Source organism: Nuphar pumila, chromosome 3 (genome assembly GCF_984573655.1).
Source record: "Nuphar pumila chromosome 3, dmNupPumi1.hap1.1, whole genome shotgun sequence".
NCBI lineage: Eukaryota > Viridiplantae > Streptophyta > Magnoliopsida > Nymphaeales > Nymphaeaceae > Nuphar > Nuphar pumila.
This window is the reverse complement of record NC_143251.1, coordinates 16,180,271-16,201,635: the sequence shown is the minus strand read 5'-3', so window position 1 is coordinate 16,201,635 and position 21,365 is coordinate 16,180,271. Positions and strand designations below refer to the sequence as shown.

General features: G+C 38.9%; 1 protein-coding gene across 4 annotated transcripts in view; it reads left to right on the top strand.

Annotated features, from left to right (window-relative positions):
• The first annotated feature begins 9,281 nt into the window (after positions 1–9,281).
• FAAH (fatty acid amide hydrolase) overlaps positions 9,282–21,365 on the top strand; it is a 148,759-nt gene continuing 136,675 nt past the window's right edge. For all 4 annotated transcript variants that reach the window (XM_089998922.1, XM_089998923.1, XM_089998921.1 and 1 more), the window contains exon 1: positions 9,282–9,413. The gene's annotated coding sequence lies outside the window, so the exon portion shown is untranslated. The remainder of the gene's footprint in view (positions 9,414–21,365) is intronic.

Below are 21,365 nucleotides of genomic sequence, written 5' to 3'. Positions count from 1 at the left end.
TTCCACAAGCCAATTGTTGGTTGCATGCCTCAAACGTGCCAATTTATGGTCGATGTGATAAGTTGCTCAAATGTCTTTAATTGGAGTGCACCAAGACTATTTTATGATATCACACAGTATGTGTTCATGCATGGAGCCACCATTGCTGGAAGCTAAAGCAACACTTCCCCCACCTTGCATTTCCCCCCACTAAAAAATGACTACACCATGGTCAGATATTGTCCACATAATAGTGTCTGATATGTCTGGTAAGATGTCCAGAACACCAGGGGTTAGCAGCATCCGATCTAGATTGTGAAAGCAGGGATTCAATAGCTTGTTTGGCCAAGAGTAGTGCTCACCCCCAAGGTACAAGTTTGTCAGTTCCCATCAATCGATGAAATTTTACAAGGCGATAGAATCACACATGTTGAACAGATTATTAGAGTCTGTACAAATAAATTGTTTAGAAGTAACTTTTTTTTGAAAGGCAAGCTGAGGTTAGGCAGACCCCCACCAGTTATTATTCAATGTACCACTGGGTTTTGAACCTGTAATATCCCACCAAATGAAGACGTGCATTGACAACTCCTACCAACCACGTGGCGCCCCCGTTGGTTTCTTAGAAGTAATTTGATCTGTTTGGAACAACCTTCCTAAGTCTAAATTTGCTTCTTCTAAGTTGCTCAAGCTAGATTGGATTCGACCCTTCAGTTGCATGTGTTAGTGAAAAGAATGATCCAGAAACATCTAAAAGTTTAGATTGTTTAATTAAAGATAATCAAGATCAGGGACACCTAAAACATGATCAGGTGATGGAAGTTCGAGATGAGATGAAGACTCTAAAAAATATTAAAGATGCATGTAGAGGTCAATATTCTCAAAGGACTCCTATTAAGAGATACAATTACAAAGATTGATGAGCTAGTTAATGGAAGATAAGCCTTGGCAGGACTCCATCTTAGAATCATGTTTTACACTAGAAAAATCCTGACCATCTAGATGTTTAGATCAAATCCTTGTTCAGGATAAGACTACACGATCAAGTTGATGTGGGGTCAGCCACTGACCTTAATAGGATTGTAACCTTTGATAAAGATAAACTTGATAGGTAATCCTTTTAGGAAAAATCGTGTAATATGTTCTATATAAAGAGAAGCTCTCATCTCTGTAAAAGTGTGTAGAGAGATAGAGAGAAATTCGGTTGGTTGTGGACGTAGACCATCCTGGTTGAACCACGTTAAGGTTGTGTGGTGTGTTTATTACTTTAGTATGGTATCAGAGTCCCTCTGATCCAACGATCCTCTGACTAGCCTATTTGTTTGTGCGTTTATTGAGATCCCAACTCTTGGTGCAAGATTTTTGCTCTCCTTAAAGTTGTGACGGTTGCAAAAACAATCACCAATACAACATGTTCTAATGATTTTTTATCCTTATTCCTGCTCTAAATACTCTTCAACATTTTTTGTTTGTTAAGCTATCAACAAACAATTTTCTGTTACGAGAATCACAATTTATTCTCTTACTCAAAAGTTGTAACCTCATGGGTTACGTCGATGGAACAAACCCAAGACCAAATATGCTTCGTAGTGAACCGAAAAAAGAACCTATGGTTACTCGTTATCAAATAGGGTTCCTTAAGCCTAAAACCTTTACTATCTCCTGGTATCTCATTCCACTTTGTTCTTCTCATTCAATTTCTGAGAGACCATGAATTTAAACTAGCCCAATAAAGAACCTCACTGGCATAAAGCTAATAGAGGATGGATTTAATGCCTTACTTAAAAATGGTACTTGGACCCTTGTTCACCCAAAACCTAACATCAATGTCATTGGCAATAAGTGGATTTATAAAATCAAAAGATGGTCAGATGGTTCTCTTAAAAGGTATAAAGTGAGACTAGCTGCCAAAGACTATATTCAGAAAGAAAGCAACAATTATTTTGAGACATTTAGTCTAATTGTAAAGCCTCTTATTGTTCATATTGTTCTCACTTTAGTAGATGTGCACATTGTTTTTCTTCATGGTGTTCTATTCTAAGAGGTTTACATGACTCAACCACAAGGTTTTACAAATTTTTGTTATCTTAACTATGTCTACAAATTATCTAAGGCTCTTTATGAACTTAAACAAGCTCCTAGAGCTTAGTACGAATGGCTTGGTCAATTTATGTTGAGTATTGGGTTCATCATCTCTTCTTTGGATACTTCCCTCTTTGTTTACCAATAGAATCAATTTACAATATTTGTTCTAATCTATGTGGATGATATTGTTATTACTGGAAACTCTCTTTCTTATGTGCTTGTTATTATTTCTCAGTTGGGTGTTGAGTTTGCCATTAAGGATATGGGTCTTTTAAATTACTTTTGGGATATCAAAACCATTTTGACCCCATCTAGCTTATGTTTATCATAACAAAAATATATGTTGAATTTATTAGATAGGACAAATATGTCGGATGCAAAACCAGTCACCGCTCCCATGGTGTCCTCTACTAAATTATTTGTGGATGATGGAGAACCTTTTCTGGATCCCACACAGTACCATCAAGATGTTGATGCTTTGCAGTATCTTACACTTACTTGGTCAGATCTTAAATTTGTTGTGAATAAAGTGTCTCAATTTATGGATAAACCCTCTAACACTTATTGGACGACTGTGAATTGAATCTTCGCTATATAAAACATACCCTGCACTATGGACTTCTTATTCCTAAATGTTTCAATTTTCATATTTCTGCTTCCTCTGATGTTGATTGGGTAGAAAATATTGATGATAGAAAGTCCAATGGTGGATTTGTTGTCTTTTTGGGCCAATATCTTATTTCATGGCTAGCCCAAAAATAGTGCATTGTAACCCGCTCAAGTACTGAAGCTGAGTACCAATCCTTGTCCATCATTGTTGCAGAGGTTCTTTGGCTATGATATTTATTGTGAGATATGCATGTTCCAGTCCTGTCCACATCAACATTGTGGTGTGACAACATTGGTGCATCAAATCTTGTTGCCAATCTTGTCATGTGTAGTTGCACAAAACACATTGAGTGTCATGGGCCTATTTTTTCAATAGGCTAGTGTGACGCATCGGTCCTTTCTTGCCACCGCAAGCCTTTCGGTCACTTACTTGCCACTTGCAGAAGCTTAGATAACTCAGGGTGCAAGAGAGCGAGCAAGAGAGAGAGAGAGAGAGATTGCAATCACTTAAAAGTAATCACAATGAGAGTGAACAAAAGAAAGCTCAACGCATTTGCATTCATTCACACTTTTGCATGCAAGCTCATTACAGTTCAGATCTATGGGCTAACCCTTCAAGGTATCGATCAACCTGAACCAAAGTACAAGGGTGGCCCAGAGAAAGTTATAAGTGACTCAACATTTGCATCAAGACTCAACCAAATCAAAACAAACTCTAGACACAATTGTATAAAGTAGGTCACTCGGGAACAGGCTCCCTCCTTCAAATCATGCGCCGCCCTCTGCGCCATCTGTTTCATGGTAGTCTCTGACTTTATCTAGATTGCAGCTCTTCATCCGAAATGTCGGTTCTGTTGTCTCCTCCCACTGCACAAAATACTTCTTCGCTTTGCCTAAGTAGTTGACCTTGTGGTGAAGGATCGTGTTGAGACGCTTCTTGGCCCATTATATTCACAGGGCCCTTTGCAAGATAAGAGCGCATTGTGGTACGCTATGTTTCAAATCTCTCTCGTTCATATATAACGGCTTTAGGTTATACACGTGAAACACCGAGTGCACCTTGAAGTCCGGGAGTAGGTCCAACTTGTACGCTAGGTTGCTCACTTTCTTGGTGATGATGAATGGTCCATCGTACTTTCTGATTACTCCATAGTGTCGTCCATGAAAGATGCCTGTGCGATCCAGGTAAAGTTTCACCAACACCTGGTCTCCTACACGAAACTCAGCAGGTCGACGATGTTTGTTCACCCAATTCTTTATCCTCTTAGCTGCCTTATGTAGAAACACCTTCGCCAACTCGGTCTGCTCATGCCAGTCTTGAACAAACTAATAGGCGAAGGATAGCCTTCCCTTCTACTGTGTGACTAGAGTATGCGAGGTCAGCGGTTGTTGCCCTGTAGCTATCTCGAACGGGTTATGGCCTTAAGACTCACTCTTATGAAGATTGTAGCAGAATTGGGCCATGTCTATGAGCTTCACCCAGTCTTTCTGATTGGCACTAACAAAGTGCCTGAGGTATTGCTCCAACAGTCCGTGAAAACTTGTTGAAAATAGCATATTAAAGTCGAGTATCTGAAACACTTCACGCCAGAATTTGCCTGGGAAGTGAGCATCGAGATCGTTCACAATGTTTCTTGGTACACCCAAATGCTTCACAACATGCTTAACGAACAACTTCACAGTCTTCTCTGTGGGGAACTCCTTGAAAGCTGGGATGAAGGTGACGTACTTAGAGAAACGATCAACCACCACCAGGATGGAGCTGAAGCCATCTAGACTAACAATGAAGTTCATGAAAATGCTCTCCCAATAATGTTCTAGAATATGTAGAGGCAAACAATCTTCTGGTTGGTCCCCTTGTCTTGTTGGCAGATAAGGCACGTTCGCACATACCCCTCCACATTGTCTCTCATATGTAGCCAATAGTAGCCGCGCTTAAGGAGTACTAAGGTCTGCTCCTGACCTGAATGACCAACCTATAATGTATCATGACAATCTTTAAGCAATTTACGGTGAAGGCTTCCCCACTGCGGCATGAAGACACGTCCTTCTTTAGTCATAAGGAGGTTGTCCCATAGCCAGAATTGTTGAGTCTTTCTTGTTTGCGTCAGAGAGACAAGGTGTTGCGCTATTATGTTCTGTTGCATTCTTTCACGGATGCGGTCCAGCAACGCACCCTCCAAGTGAACTTCGGAAGGCTCCGCCCACGCAGTTGTCAATTCTACCTTGTGACTCAAGACATCAGCAACAACATTGGTCTTCTCCACCTTATACTCTAAAGCGAAGTCGAACTCAGCTAAAAACAATTGTCATCGAGCTTGCTTGGGCGTCAGCTTCTTTTGCATTTGAAAATAGCTCATGGTGACATTATCTATCTTGATGACGAACTAGGCACCCAAAAGATAGTGTCGTCAAGTCTTGATGTAGTACATGATGGTCATCATCTCACGCTCGTGCGCAGTGTAGCGCCTCTTCACATCCTTCAGCTTCTGACTCTCGTAAGCAATCAAATGTCCCTCCTGCATGATAACTCTGCCGATGGCAAAGTCTGAAGCATGTATGTGGACTTCAAAGGGTCTTGTGTGGTCTGGAAACCACAGTATCAGTTCCCTCACCAGGGTCTTCTTCAAGCCATCGAAGGCATCTTGGTGGGCTCCTGTCCAGAGCCATACCTGATTCTTCTTTAGTAAATCCGTGAAAAAATTGGCAATTGTTGTATTCTCCTTCAACCAAGACTTCTCGGTCCTTGTAACTAGGTCGGGTATACCTGACCCAACCCGACCAACCCAATGTTCCGAGCCGGTTATATTCAAGTCAATCCGATTTTAGTAAACTCAAGGGATTGAAAAAGAGGAACCAAGCTCGTTTGGACGCGACCCAAATGGTTCAACATAATGTAAAGCCAAACTTACTATCCTACCCTTCAACTGATTCAAACCCAAACCGGTTATATGCCCTAACCTGTTTTATACTTGAACTGACCCGAACCAAACTCATTGAAACTCGACCCACTGTTGAAATCTGAACCCGTTTTTTAAAGTTTTGGATTTTAGAAATTATATTGAAGAAAGGAACCTCTGTTTGAAGCGATTCACCCCAAGCTTATTGTTTCATTTGTTGCTCCAAAAACGATTTGTCATCTATTTCATATTGAGACCCGAGCTGAAACCCGAATCTTTTAGCCTATATGGGTCTACATTTTTCAACCACACCCAGAAGACCAACTAATTCTTAGAACCTATTAAAAATAGGCCTATTAAACAGCCAATCACATTATACCCGACCCGATACATACTCAAACCCGTAAACCTGTATTCATCCATAATTTTCACCTGTACACGAATCTAAACCTGAACTACATTTGGTCGGATTTGGATCTAACTTTTTAGCTCTGACTTAGAATCAGCTTTGACAAAACCTGACCCAAATACACCCCTATGACCTAGTCAGATTGCCGCCCACAGGCACATGGTATTGCTATAAATGAATAATAAAAACAAGAATAAATGTAAAATAAATATTGACAAGGAGAGATACCTAGCTGTTAGCGGCTGTAGCCTTAGCCGAATGATGCTTGACAGTGAGCAGAAACATTTTGTTGTTAACATTTATATAGTCTTTTGTAAGTAACATTTTTATAGAACAATAGAAAGGGAAATTAAACTTAAAATTTCATAAAAATCATTCATTTGTTAAATTACTTAAAAAAAAAAGCAGTAAGGAAAGATTTTTTTGTTCTAACTGCCCCTCCAAGATGTGATGATAACAGTGAGCTAGTTCATGGGTTTATTTACTTAATCCTGATTCAAAATTTGGAGCATTTTCTTTGCCAACTGAATTTCCTAGGACATGAAAGGATGAAATTGTTATTTGAAAAATAAAAAAAATAAAAATAAAAATGTTGGATGAAATAGTTAGGTTTTTCTGTTTTCATAATCTAAGGTGAAGCGACTGTAGCTCAAGTTGCTTTAGGAGCAACTTGAGTGAAAGGTAGTAACGGATCCACAGATTCCCTCAAGAAATATATTTGTTTTTAAGTAATAAAACAAAACAAAGCAGTGTGACAAATATCGCGAGATTTATGAAAATCTTGCGATAATATCTCGAGAAATTGCCTGAAAGTTTAAAACAGCAATTTCTCGCGAGATTTTCAAAATATCACAAGATTTATGAAAAAAACATAAAATACCATTATTTAAACAAGATATTTACGTTTTAAACAGCTATTTATTGCAAAAAAAATCATGTATTTTTATTTTGAAATAATTTTTATTAATAATTTCTTATAAAAACTAATTTTTAAATTTATTTTTTTATCACCGAGATTTTGCCAAAAAATGCAAGATTTATGAAATTTTTTAAATTTCTTGCGGGTTTCTGAAAAATGAGAAATTGCCAATAAAAATGTTTGTCACTATGAAACAAAGCAAGCTGACGGAGGTGCGATCCCTGAGTCAACAATAAGCAGTCATCGGCTTAAAAATTAATAAATTAATTCCTTCACCCATCGCTTGTGGCTTCCCGGAGCCTAAGATCCTGTATCCTTAGAGAGACTGGATAGAATGTCGATGGGTCATTTAAAACCTGCCCTTGTCTTGTATAAAAATAATAACTTGCTTGTTGTTTTCAAATTAAATAGCTTTGCTGGCTGCATCCCAATCCCCAATGGCTAATTAATTGAAAAAAAAGTCAATTTCCTGATCCGGACCCGCCTAATTTTACCTGAAATTTCGCACATTAGAAATTTAAGAAAACTGAAGGTACTTTTTAAATTAACTGCAAAAGTTGGTCACTAAATGAAAATCTTCTTTTTCTTCTTCAAAAAATTGAACCCCCAAATTTTCTATAATTCCAAAAGGGTGAACCTATATTATCCAACTAAGAGGATCACGTGCTCGAAATTTGTCTTTTCGAAATGTCGGACTTTTTTCTAACCACCTCATCAACTTCAATAATAAATATAACTTTTTTCCCATCCTTTCAAGGAGAGGGTCGTGAAAACGTCAGACTTGAATCAGTGATGACGACAGGAAAGTCTGGGTCTGGGTCTCGATCTGGACCCAAAAATGAGGACCCTGGACATACAGGGACCAGGTCAACAACCCGTAGGACCCATTTTCCATACAAGGTTTTGGCTTCAAAATATAGTTTGGTTAGAAGAGAACGAGTTGTAATGCGTAGGTCCGTGGAATCATTTCCAATGGACTTCTGCTCCATCTTCAAATCCAAAGACCGAGTAAAAGGGTCAATTTATTATCTCAATGGGTCGGATGTAATCCGGAACCCAACGAGAATCTGAATCCCAATAGTCGGATTGGCATTTGCTATTGAGTTTTGAATCTGAGTCCAAGTCCAAGTCCGAATCTGAATCTAACAAAATCCGAACCCTGTTATGTGTAAATATCGGATTATAAGCTAGTCAGATATGGATTCATTTTTGTCTCCGTAATGAATAAATTCAACCCGTTTACATTCCTACATACCCATGTTACAAAACTCTGGTCTCATTCCCCCATGTCCCACTTGGGAAAAATACTTCAAATTATACTCAATTATACAAAAATGACCTGTCATGTGGGTGAAGTATGAAGTCAGAAAGATACATTCAATTATACTCACTTATACAAAAATGTCATGTCATGCGCAAGTTCATTTTCAAATTAAAACCAAACTTTTTAATTCATGTAAGAAAGGTATAATTTTTAAGTGTTCTTACAGCCAGATTTTAAGAAGCTTCCGGTAACTATGGTATAGAAACAAAAACACGTTAGCCAGTGAAATAAGGAGCAGAAGTGATAAGGCTAATCGAGAGGCGGGCTAAACCACTCGGGCCAGAGTTTCGGTGGGCTCGAGAAAACGTGGTCGGGTCCGCTCTCAAGTAGCCAACAAATGAACTTATTTGGGCAATGTTGTCAGTATCGGTATTATTTGTCCACAGATTCCGCTGTATCGGCTGATACCGATACTCAAGTGAATCGTTCTTTATCGACAAAAAAAACAATAAAAAAATTATTACATGTCAATGTGTTAAAACTATTTAAAAAATATTGTTTAGAATTTTTTTACATTTATTTAAAAATAACCATATATAGATTTTCTGCCAATATGATGCGTATCGGACGATAGCACCGATAACATTGCTTTTAGATCAACAGCTTGAGGACCCGATCCAACAGGTCGATAGACACGAGGCCGGAGCCGAGCAGGGATCCAGGGAGCTGTTACGTGCCATGGCTAAGTGCCATAGCCATCCACATGACAGCATTTCATGTGGAGCCTGCACTCTGTAACTGTGGGCCCCATGCAATGCTGTCATGTGATTGGCTACGGCACTTAGCCATGTCAATTGACCGGTCCTTTGATCTCAACTCGGCCCGAGCCCCCTACTGGATCCTCATTCTCAGTTGGGATATTCTTCGCCTTCGGGTCTGGTACTTCTCAGGAGTCTCTTGGACTTGGACCTCTCAAATTCAAAAGGTGAAAAAGTCCGAGAACCGCTCGGACAAGGCAGTGTTTTAAGGAGGTGGGTGGGCCCCACCACCGCTCGCTCCTGTCAGAGGCGAAACCAAGAAACCGTCCACAAAAATGAGAAAAGCGACACCTCCTTCAACTTGGCTTTTGCTCTTCTTCCTCTTTTTCAACTTAGTTTGCTCTCGAAGTTTCTTCTTCAACACCGAACGCCTTTCCGATCCGAGCAACGGCTGAGAGACCGACTGCTGCACAATTATCGCCTGAATCCGGTGAGTTTCGAAACGTTTTCTCTTTCGAACGAAACTATGCGGTTTCTTTCTTCTTCTTCTCTTCTTTTTTGTTTTCTTTTTCGAAGCTTGTGGTGCTTGTTAGACGATTCTGAAGGAATGCAGAAGTTGTATGTATGGTTCGTATAATGAAGCCTTGCACAGCAATCGCAGTGACTCGTGATTCGGGTTGTTTATTTAAAGCTTTCTTTCCTTACGTACTTCTTTCTAACATGTTCTTCTCGGGATGTGAAGTTGGACAAGGCGTCTGTTTGGGCAATCCTGCTGCTTCCTTGGGGCATTTCTTTTTCTCTTGTTTTCCTTAGTAGTTAATCATTGATATAGTGAATGTTGACAGATGTTTGGTTTCCTGTTAGATAGAAACCAAGTGTTTGAGAAATCTGATGCTTCTTAATCATATAACCACGTTTACACCGTCTTTATCTCGAAAAGTGTGATACATTGGGACAGGGGCGTAGCTAGGATTCATGTGAAGGGGGGGGGGGGTTGCAAACAGGGGTGTAGCAAAAAAAAAAAACTGGTGTGATAGTCGGGGGGGGGGGGGGGCAGCTGCCCCGATTTTTTTTTGAGATAAAATAAAAAATGGCTACAATTATTAATAAAAATCTATTTCATATGGACAAATCAAACTATCTGCTGCAGTCTTTCTCAACCTCAACTGAAAGTTCTTAAACATTATTTAGTGGCAATATATAACACTGGTGCGATAATTTGAAGTTCATAACAATGCATAAATTGTATTTATGAAAAAATAAATCAAAATATAAAAGTATCAACTAAAATGGACCCCGACGGTTACCCGCAGCATAAAATTCATCTATAAGAGAATCTATAGCTAAAGTCATAGTATATTCTCGTTCGATGTATAATGTCATGCAGTCAGCAAGAAAACCGTCGTCCATTTTGTTACGAATTTCCATCTTCACATGCTTCTATCACTGAAAATGCTTGTTCTGTAGTGGCCGTAGAAACTGGTAATGTCAATACAAGACAAAATAATCTAGTTAGCATGATATAACTTTCTGACCTTCCACTTGCAACCACCTTTTGATACAAATCAGGTAGAGTAAGTACTTGAAATTGAGGATCAGAAACCACATCAATTTGATACAGTTGCTGATTGATGATAAAATTATTAATCAAACACGTAAACTATCAATAATCTACACAATTAATTATTACAATTCTACACAAGTACACCGAATCAGATACAATTACTGATTGGTGATAAATAACAGAAAAATACTAATATAACACTATAAGTCTATATCAATTAACAAATTAACACTATAACACTTAACACTTAACACTTAACAACTATAACAAACTAATAATCATGCATAGGGTATGGATCGGGACAAATAACAACAAAAAATTTGTAAATTGCAACTAGATGAGAGCTAAGCATATACTCACAAGTCACTAGGAGAGTAACTAGATAAGAGTTAGCACCGCTGAAACAATATTCACTAATTCACAACCTTCAAATATATCTTCTTGTCCTTCAAATAAATTCACTGATTCACAACATTCTCCTACTGTCCAAAGATAATTAATTTGGATATCAGAACATTAAAACACAAGTTAGAAGTCAGGACTTTTCTATATTTCTATATAATTTGAATAGATAAAGTAAATAATTGATTCTATAATTCCGAAATCAGGACTTATTCTAAAATTCAAAAGTCACTGATTCACAACCTTCTCCTAGCTTTGTTCCAACTAAAATGAGTAGATAAAGTAGAATTATTGCACCAAAAAACATAAATTACCATCAATAGTCAACATTCATCTTCCACTTTAATTTAATTTGTGAGTCAAACAATTAACATGAGATAAAATACTGAGAGACATCTGCATATATGTATATAATATATACATATATACATAAGAATATATGGATAGGAGCTCATTCAGGAACAAAAAATAGGACTTATCCCCAAAATGGGTAAATTGTTTTTTTATTTTAAATAAAATTTGATAAAAAATAAATGCAGTGAATTGCTTCAGGTCAGGATCAACCCTACTTCAGAGTTGATTTGATTAAATCCACTCCAATCCACTCTAATCCACCTATAATTTGATTCAATCAAACTAGCACATATTTGATTAGTCAAATTACCCAAAAGATCGATGTCTCGTCGTCGTGCTCGGTCGGTGTATCGTCATCTCGCTCACTCAGGAGCACGGGAGCAGCGCTGGAGGCTTGGAGGAGAAGCGTGGGCGGCCGGCGTCGGAGGAGAAGCTCGGCCGACATCGAAGAAGAAGCTCGGCGGCTGGGCGACGTTGGATCGGTCGTCGAGAGTCGGGGGATTTGGGGAAGACGAGGGCAAGGGCTAGGTCACTCAAAATCAAGATCGAAGAAGAAGAGGGGCTGAGGGGTAATAAGTTAAACGGGTCGGATCCAGCACGGGCGGGTGCCCGCCCTCGCCAGGTGCTGGATCCGACCCGTGAATCAGGGCTGGGCTAGGACTGGGCTTTTAATTTTTTTTTTTAACTGGGCCGGGAGGCAGGACTGGGTTGCACCCCCCCAGCTCCGCCTTTGCATTGGGACATTGTATCATAGATCTGACTGTAACACCCTACCATACTGTACTTTTCTAGATAAGTGGGTTATCAAAGATAAAGTTGCTAGACTGAGAAGCAGAATGAAGAAGTGATCCAGGGAAAGTGGACTTCAAGGGGTCGTCCACATGGCCTCGGGCTTTGAATAGGGAGGTCTCCCCCTGACCTCAATTCGAATCCCGGTGTAGGTGTTCCCTTCCGCAAGGTGAAGCAGGAGGTTCCCTGGGGTTGATGGGGGCCGTCCCGCAAAGTTTTACGTCACCGGGATGGATGGCCAGCGCGACCAGGTCTCTGGTCCCGAGGTGCGATTTCTGTGTAATAAAAAAAATTTATATAGGGAAACAGATGCAAGAAGTGGGACATTTTAAAACATCTAAAATGCAAGAAGTGGAAACCAAAATCAAATGTGGGATAGGGGCTGAATCGGAAGCAAATGTGTAATGTTTTCTTTATGAGTGTTGTACATATATGGAAAATCAGAAACGTGAGAATTCTAAGCCTACATAGTAATTACTATTGTGCATCATGTAACCTGTTCTAATATAAAATCAGCATGATGGTACACATTTTTACAATAGGGATAAACGTCTCATCATAATCTAGGCCATAGTCTTAACTTTAACCTTTTGCCATAAGTCTTGTTTTGTATCTCTCTATTGAGCCATTGGGTTTATACTTTATCTTGTAAACTGTTTTGATCTATAGAAGATGAACCGAGTCCTAGAGAGAGAGAGAGAGAGAGAGAGAGAGAGAGAGAGAGAGAGAGAGAGACGGATGCACTGAAAAACTCAAAACTCGATACCAATATTAGGGCCTCTCTCTATGTTAAATAGAGAGAGGCTTAAAAGCATAATTACAATAAAGCCCCATTATAAAAAACTAAAAATACAAATAGCATCTTAATATAAAATAACTTTACTTAAAACCACCTATTCTCAACACTCCCCCTCAAGCTGGAGCATAGATATCAATCATGCTCAGCTTGTCACAACATTTTGAGAAATTTGGTCTGGCAAGAGGTTTTGTGAACATATCTGCAACTTGGTCTTCCGACTTTAGATATTTGGTAGTGATATGACCCGCTTGAACCATATCCCTTACATAGTGGCAATCAACCTCAATGTGCTTTGTTCTCTTATGAAATACAGGATTGTTTGCTATATATGTTGCAGCTTTGTTATCGCACATCATGGTCATGGGAGAGGAAACCTTCACCTGAAGATCAAGAAGAACAATACGGACCCACATCAATTCAGCAGCTGTTTGGGCCATAGCCCGATATTCTGATTCTGCACTCGACCTAGAAACCACATTTTGCTTCTTACTTCTCCAAGAGATCAAGTTGTCTCCCAGGAACACACAAAATCCTGTGGTAGATTTTCTATCTACTACAGATCCTGCATAGTCAGCATCAGAATAGGCCACTATCTCCAGAGTTCCACCTTTCTTGAACAATAACCCCTTTCCAGGAGAAGATTTTAGATATCTGAGAATCATAATAGCTGCATTCCAGTGTACCTCAGTTGGTTTGTCCATAAACTGACTGACTTTACTTACTGCTAAAGCTATATCCGGCCTGGTCACAGTTACATACAGTAGTTTCCCAACTAAGGAGCGATAGCTTTTGCTATCAACCAGTTTTGACCCTTCTTCAAACAACTGAACTTTATGGTCCATGGGAATATTTGCTGGTTTAGCTCCCAACATTCCTGTTTCCTTTAATAAGTCAAGAACATACTTCCGTTGAGACAAAACCATCCCTTCACGGCTCCTGGCAACTTCTATACCCAGAAAATACCTGAGTGAACCAAGGTCTTTGTAACAAAGTGTTTTTGAAGATGAGCCTTTGTGACTTCAATAGCTTTCACATCATCACCTGTAAGAATGATGTCATCCACATATACCACCATAATAACTATGCCAGAGCTAGTTTTCTTTATGAATAGTGTATGATCTGCTGCTGACCTATTAAAGCCAAAACATGACATCACTTCCCCTCAACCTCGAATCCTGGAGGTTGTTGCATGTAAACAGTCTCAGATAAGTCCCCATATAGAAATGCATTTTTCACATCTAATTGGTACAGGCTTCAACCATGCTGAACAACTACTGAGAGAACAAGACGAATGGTACCCATCCGTGCAACAGGAGAAAAAGTTTCAAAGAAATCAATACCATATGTCTGAGTATACCCTTTGGCTACTAATCTGGCCTTGTACCGTTCAATTGAACCATCAGATTTGTACTTTATCGTATATACCCATTTACATCCAACAATGTCAGCATCTGCTGGGGAATCAACTAGATCCCAAGTATGCTGAGATATTAAGGCATCCATTTCTTCTTGCATAGCCAGCTTCCAGCGAGTATCAAGCTCTGCCTGCTGATAGTTCAGAGGAATAATTTCAGCAGATAAAGCTGAAATAAAAGATTTCATCTGATTTCCAATTCTGGCTTCGGAGACAAAATGAGATATGGGATATAAGGTACATTGTCGTGTCCCCTTTCGTAGAGCAATCGGCCTGTTATCATCATCATGAAGATCATTATTGTCAGTAGAACTTACCTCAGGGGAATAAGAAGATGGAGGCACTTGCGGAGGTGGATCTCTACGCACATATACCAATGGAGGATTATGAAATCTGGAAGAGGATGAAGTTTGGTTCGGGAATGAGGGCACGAATTCCAAGGGAAAAGGAGGTATAGGTAATGGACAAGACTCAACTGGATCAACCTGTAGCGGGGAACCGATATTAGAGTAATATGGAGTGGATTCCAAGAAAGATACATCCGCACTGACATACTCTCGGCGAGAAATAGGATCATAACATCGATATCCCTTTTGATTTTTGGGATAACCTATAAATATGCATTTTGTAGCTTGAACAACTAATTTATCACGGTCAGGGCCAAGTTTGTGTATAAAACAAACACATCCAAACACTTTGTGCGAGAGGGAGAAGAGAGGGGTATTGGGTTTTAGGATATGAATTGGAATTTGATCACCCACAAAAGAGGAAGGCATGCGGTTGATCAGATAGCAAGCAGTTGTAATTGCATCTCCCCAGTATACTGCAGGAACATTTGATTGAATCATAATGGTCCTGGCAACATCAAGTAGGTGACGATGTTTTCGCTCAGCCACCCCATTTTGTTGTGATGAATAGGCACAGGAAGTTTGGGGTTGGATGCCATTATCTTGGTAAAATTGTAACAGACTTTTTGATTTAAACTCGAGAGCATTATCAGTGCGAACAATCTTGACACTAGATTCAAACTGAGTTTTTATTTCAAGAATTAAAGATTTGATAATATTTGGAACATCAGATCGTTCCTTTATTAAACACCCATGATAACTTAGAGAAATCATCAACAATAACTAAATAGTATTGACACTGAGTCCTAGTAGGAATCTTACTAGGACCCCATACATCTGCATGAAGAAGTTCAAAGACTTTATTACTAGACTGACTCTGACTCGAAGGAAACGAACTTCGATGATGCTTGCCCAGCTGACATGCTTCACACTGAAATGATGTGGTGGAGGGAATCTGAGGAAAGACCGAACGAAGCTTTGACAATGAAGGATGACCAAGACGACGATGCCACTGAACAGGACTAAATGAATGTTCCACTGCAGCATGAACAATACCCATTGGATGATGTAAGTAGTAGATTCCATTTTCTTCATAGCCTCCACCAATCTTCTTCCCCGTCAGCAAATCCTGAAAATGACAACCCATTGGATCAAATATTACTCTACAGTGTTGTTCTTTTACAAGGCAACTAACAAAAAGTAAACTTTGAGAAAATTTTGGAGCATGAAGAGCATTTTTCAACTGTAATGATATAGAAATATTTTCCTGACCAACAACCGGGGAGGTACTCCCATCGACTAATGAGACTCCAAGCTGAGCCTTAATATCGTTTAGATCTGAAAAAACAAGTGAATTTCCACACAAATGTCTGGATGCACCAGAATCAATAATCCACTTACGATCAGTCGGATGAAGAAGATTTCCGGTTGAATAGGCAACACCAGCAACAGGAGAGGTAGAACTCAAAGGACGAAGAGCTATCAGCTCATCATATTCAGCACGACTGAGGGTTATACTACTGTCACTTGCAGAGATATTTTCTTGTGCCTTTGTTGCCTCGGGAGTAGTAGTATTAGCTTTAGGAGCATATGACTTTGATGAAGAGGAGGTTGGTCGGCCATGCTTATCCCAGCAAGGATCTTCTAAATGTCCAGATTTTCCACAGAATGTACATTGAAGCTTTCCTCTGCCTCCCACACCTCGTCCGCGACCTCGTCCTCTGATGTTCTGAAGATTTCCACGTCCATAACCAGATGAGACAACTAAGGCAGATGACTGAGTCACAGGCTGAGAATGTGGAAGAGATATCGCAAGTCTGCTTAGACGGTTATATGCCTCAGCAAGAGTAGGTACATCCGAACCAGTCAACATTTGGACTTTTGCAACAGAAAATTCTGAAGATAAACCTGTAAGAAACCTAGCAACCATAGTTTGTTCTTGATGATCTTTTTGTTTCGAACAACAGAGAGGTCTGTGAGCATTAAGTCTTTCAAACGCAGCTTTTACGGAGGCATAGTACTGGGCCAAGGTTTGATCTCCCTGTTGTAAATTGTATATTTCCTGTTCGACTTATACGATACGACTCACATTAGTCTCTTGTGAGTATGTATCTCGAAGATTGTCCCACATCTGTTAAGCTGTATTATAATAAATTAAACCATCTGCAATATGGGGTTCAATACTATTCATAATCCATGACATAACTATGTCATTATCTTCATCCCAGGTAACATATTTTCCCACCTTTTCAGTGGGTTCATCTTCCAACAAGATATGTTTTCTACGATGTCCAGATATCGACATCATAAATGTTCTGGACCACCTGGCATAGTTAGTTTCATTTAACCTTACAGACGAGCCGTACGAAAATGGATTGGCAAATGCCTTATATTCTCCAATATGTTCCAATTTTGAATCACATTTCGAAGTTTCAGCCATACTTCTGGTTAAAAAAAAAACTGGACAGTCTCCAAACTAAATAGGGAAAAAACCGTGTGTTACACTCACACACCAACTGATATTCCAATCAGCAGTTGTTCACTCACGAACAAAAACAAACCCCACGACAGTAGTGAGCAGCAACCCACAAATAGAAAAATAATTCAGCACGTCAGTGAATCACGACTAACATGACTTCTGCATATGCAACAAATTTTTTTTTTTCATAACAGGGGCAGCTCCCCAGACATATACAGTTCGACAATGAGTCATTCATTTTTTTTTTCACGAGCAACACCACTACGTGTTGGATTGCTGCTAAAAAAAATAAGCAGGAAGTCACGACCTGAAATCACGACATGTTCAGTGCACATTGTACCACCAGCAATCAAACTCCCCACAGCAACGATATCAAGATAAACAAAACAGGGCCCCAACCATATGTAGAATCACCAACAACAATCAAACTCCCAACAGCAACGATATCAATATCTCACACGACATGTTCAGTGCACACTATACCAACAACAATCAAACTCCCAACAGGTAGTCACGAGACTCACGGCAGGAAATACCACCGAGGCAGTAGGTAGTCACGAAACAATAAAAACAAGGAGCTACGAACCCACAGCAAGCATCCACGACTAGCAGCATGACCAGATCTGTCATCAGATCTAAAATTTTTTTTTCATCGCTGACCTGATTAGGTATTGATTTCTTTTACTCATTGGATCGGAGTTTGATCACGATCAAGATGGCCTCCACGATCGACCGAGCCTTGATCACACTCGATCACGCTCCCATGTCACAGTCGATCACGCTCCCACGATCGGCTAGGCTCTGATACCATGTAGAAGATGAACCGAGTCCTAGAGAGAGAAGAGAGAGGGAGAGAGAGAGAGAGAGAGAGAGAGAGAGAGAGAGAGAGAGAGAGAGAGAGAGAGAGAGAGAAAGAGAGAGCGAGAGAGAGACGGCTGCACAGAAAAACTCAGAATTCGATACCAATATTAGGGCCTCTCTCTATGTTAAATAGAGAGAGACTTAAAAGCATAATTACAATAAAGCCCCACTATAAAAAACTAAAAATACAAATAGCATCTTAATATAAAATAACTTTACTTAAAACCACCTATTCTCAACATGATCCAACCACATTCTTCCCTTTAGGCCTTGGTACAACTTCCCAGTATGACATTCATCTATGGTCTCGTCTCTTCATTCATGGTTTCAACCTATCATTTGTTTTGGCAGCTTGATTATATGATTTAGGTTCGTCATGTTTGCTTATCTCAGTCAAGAATAATTAGTGGTCTATTAAAAAACTATCATAACTTAGCCATCTCTCTATCAGGTGTCGAATCCTTCCTGACCTTCTCGACTCAATAGGATGTTGGACCTCTTGAATGATAGGATCAGTTTCTGCAACTCTTGATCTTCTTCTATATACAATGTGTTCTTTATACCTTTTAAATTCAGCTGTAGACTGATTAGCTATTTCATCCGGTTCTGCTGTAAACTGATCAACCAGTTCAATTTCTTGTTTCTGCAACTCTCCAATGTTCGGTTCAACTGCCTCCCTGTTTTGTTCTTGCTGAACATATTCAAGATTAGGGAGAGCAAACAATTCAACACTAAGCCACAGCTGATAAGATTTAGTTTAGTACCACCTTTATTCGCAATCTGATCTTCCATGTCTCTGGGCACATCCTTGAACAATAACTCATCAAATTCCACATTTCGAGATATCTAGATACACCTCTCTGATAGATCATAGCAGTGGTACCCCTTATAATTATCTGCATATCCAACAAATCTACACACATGAGCTCTTTTCTCAAACTTAGTCCGCAAAACTTTGTCTATATGAACATAACAAGTGCAGCCCCATGCCTTCAATTCGTCATAATCCAGATTTTTTCCATACGACATAAAAAAAATGCCAACTTGTTATCTGATTTCTAAGGCCATTTTGTTGAGGGGTTCCTGAACAAGACCTTTGATGTGAAATTCCATTTTCTTTTAAATAACATTTGAACTCATTTGATAAAAATTGACCTCCCGAATCAAAGCAAAAAAATATGAATGTTAGTTTGAAATTGATTTTAACTAGGTTATGAAATTCCTTGAAGAAATAAAAGGTTTTTGATTTTTGCCTAAGAAATTAAATCCAAGTATATGAAGTATAATCATCAATAAAAATAGCACAATAAGAGAATCCTCCTTTACACATGACCGGAGTGGTCCCCATAAATCCGAGTGCGCCAATTCAAAAGGTATTTTAGTTTCATGAGATCTATAAAAAAAAGGAAGAGTTTTCATTTTCCCAAGTATACAATCTTTACACACAAATTCTTTATCATTACATAATTTTTCTAAAACACAAAAAAGACAAAGTTAAAATACACTTTGATGACCTAATCTTCTATGTCAAGTTTCAATATTTTTATCTTGAGGCATAGTTACAAAAAGATTTTCTTGGTATACATAAAAAATCCATGTAATATAACTTTCCTCTTCTGTGATCTTCCCCATTCAGCTTTTTTGACTGGTGATCCTGCACGAAGCAACCTATAGATGAAAAGGGTATTTCATACTCATGATCGGATATTTGAGAAATGAAAAGTAAATTTAAATTTAGTTTAGGAATAACTCTTCCCAACAGCTAGCAAAGTGGAACAAAATATACCTTATAAAAGGGGTAAATAACATAAAAACAAAATTAAATAAAAATACATATTAACCTAAAATACATTATAATAAACTACACACACAAATATATATATATATATATATACACTCACACATACTAGAAATCATAGTTGTAGGTTGTATATTCTCAATCAGACCTTACGGATATACTCAACATAGTTTATTTGCTAGGGATCATTATTTGGATCATGTTTTTTGGACATAAAAATAGAATTTCTTAAGTCATTAGATTTTGATACATTGTGAGCCATTGATTTTTAAAGGTCTTAAAAAACCTGCACGTATGCTATAATCAGCTGATCCAAAACTTGTTTTCTACTAAATAATACTTATAGATCATATCTGATCAATTCAAGAAATTTGAAAATCTAATGCTTCTATTAGGTGGGAGTAGGTGCTCTGGGAGCACACTATCACTACTAATATATATATATAAACACCTTTTCCCAATTTTTTGCCACACTTGATTGAAAAAGCATGCTTGTTGAGAATGGAGAATTCCTCTTAAAAAAAAACAATGGAGAATTCATCAAAACTTTCACTGGTGTATGTTAGTGTGCAATGCTAGAGACCAAGGCATCTAACTTTAAGAGTTTTTTTTTCCTTGAGGAACTCTACAATATCTTCAATTCTATTTTATTGTTGAAATATTAATCCAAAAAATATGTGGGAATGAAGTTATTTGGTGATTCACATTTGAGCTGTGTTAATATGCATGTGATAATTCAGTCTTGCTTAACCTAAGATGCTGACAGCTTCTTTTTTATGTGAAAGTGGGGCTATCTCTTCAACTACAATGTGATAAAAATAATACTTGTTGAAGGAAAGATTAGATACACCGAACCCTAGGTAGAGAGAGAGAGAGAAGGGAGAGAGAGAGAGAGAGTGAGAGAGAGAGACGGCTGCACAAGAAAACTCGTTTAATCCACATTAGGGCTGCTCTCTATGTTAAATAGAGAGAGGCCAAAAGAATAAATTACATCTAAGTTCATTATTAAATAAAAATTTCAAATAACCTCAAAACTAAGAAGATTTAAACTTAAACCACCTATTATCAACACTCCCCCTCAAGCTGGAGCATAGATATCAATCATGCTCAGCTTGTCACAACATTTTGAGAAATTTGGTCTAGCAAGGGGTTTTGTAAACATATCTGCAACTTGATCTTCCGACTTTAGATATTTGGTAGTGATATGTCTAGCTTGAACCATATCTCTTACATAGTGGCAATCAACCTCAATGTGCTTTGTTCTCTCATGAAAGACATGATTGTTCGCTATATATGTTGCAGCTATGTCACATGGACTCGGCTAGGGAGGTGCCGCACCCGAGTCGACACGCCCCGACACGGGTGCGGCTTTGGACTCGGCCTGGACTCGGTCAACGAGTCGAGGCCGAGTCTGTCCACATTTTGGACTCGGTCAACTTTGACCGAGTCCAAAAATGTCTATTGAAAAAACTAAAAAAACGATTTTTTTTATATAAAAAGAGACAGTGCACAGTGCTTGTGCCTGTGCACAGTGCTGTGCCTGTGCACAGTGCTGTGCCAGTGCACAGTGCTGTGCCTGCGCACAGTGCTGTGCCTGTGCACAGTGAACAGTGCTGTGACTGTGCACTTTTTAAA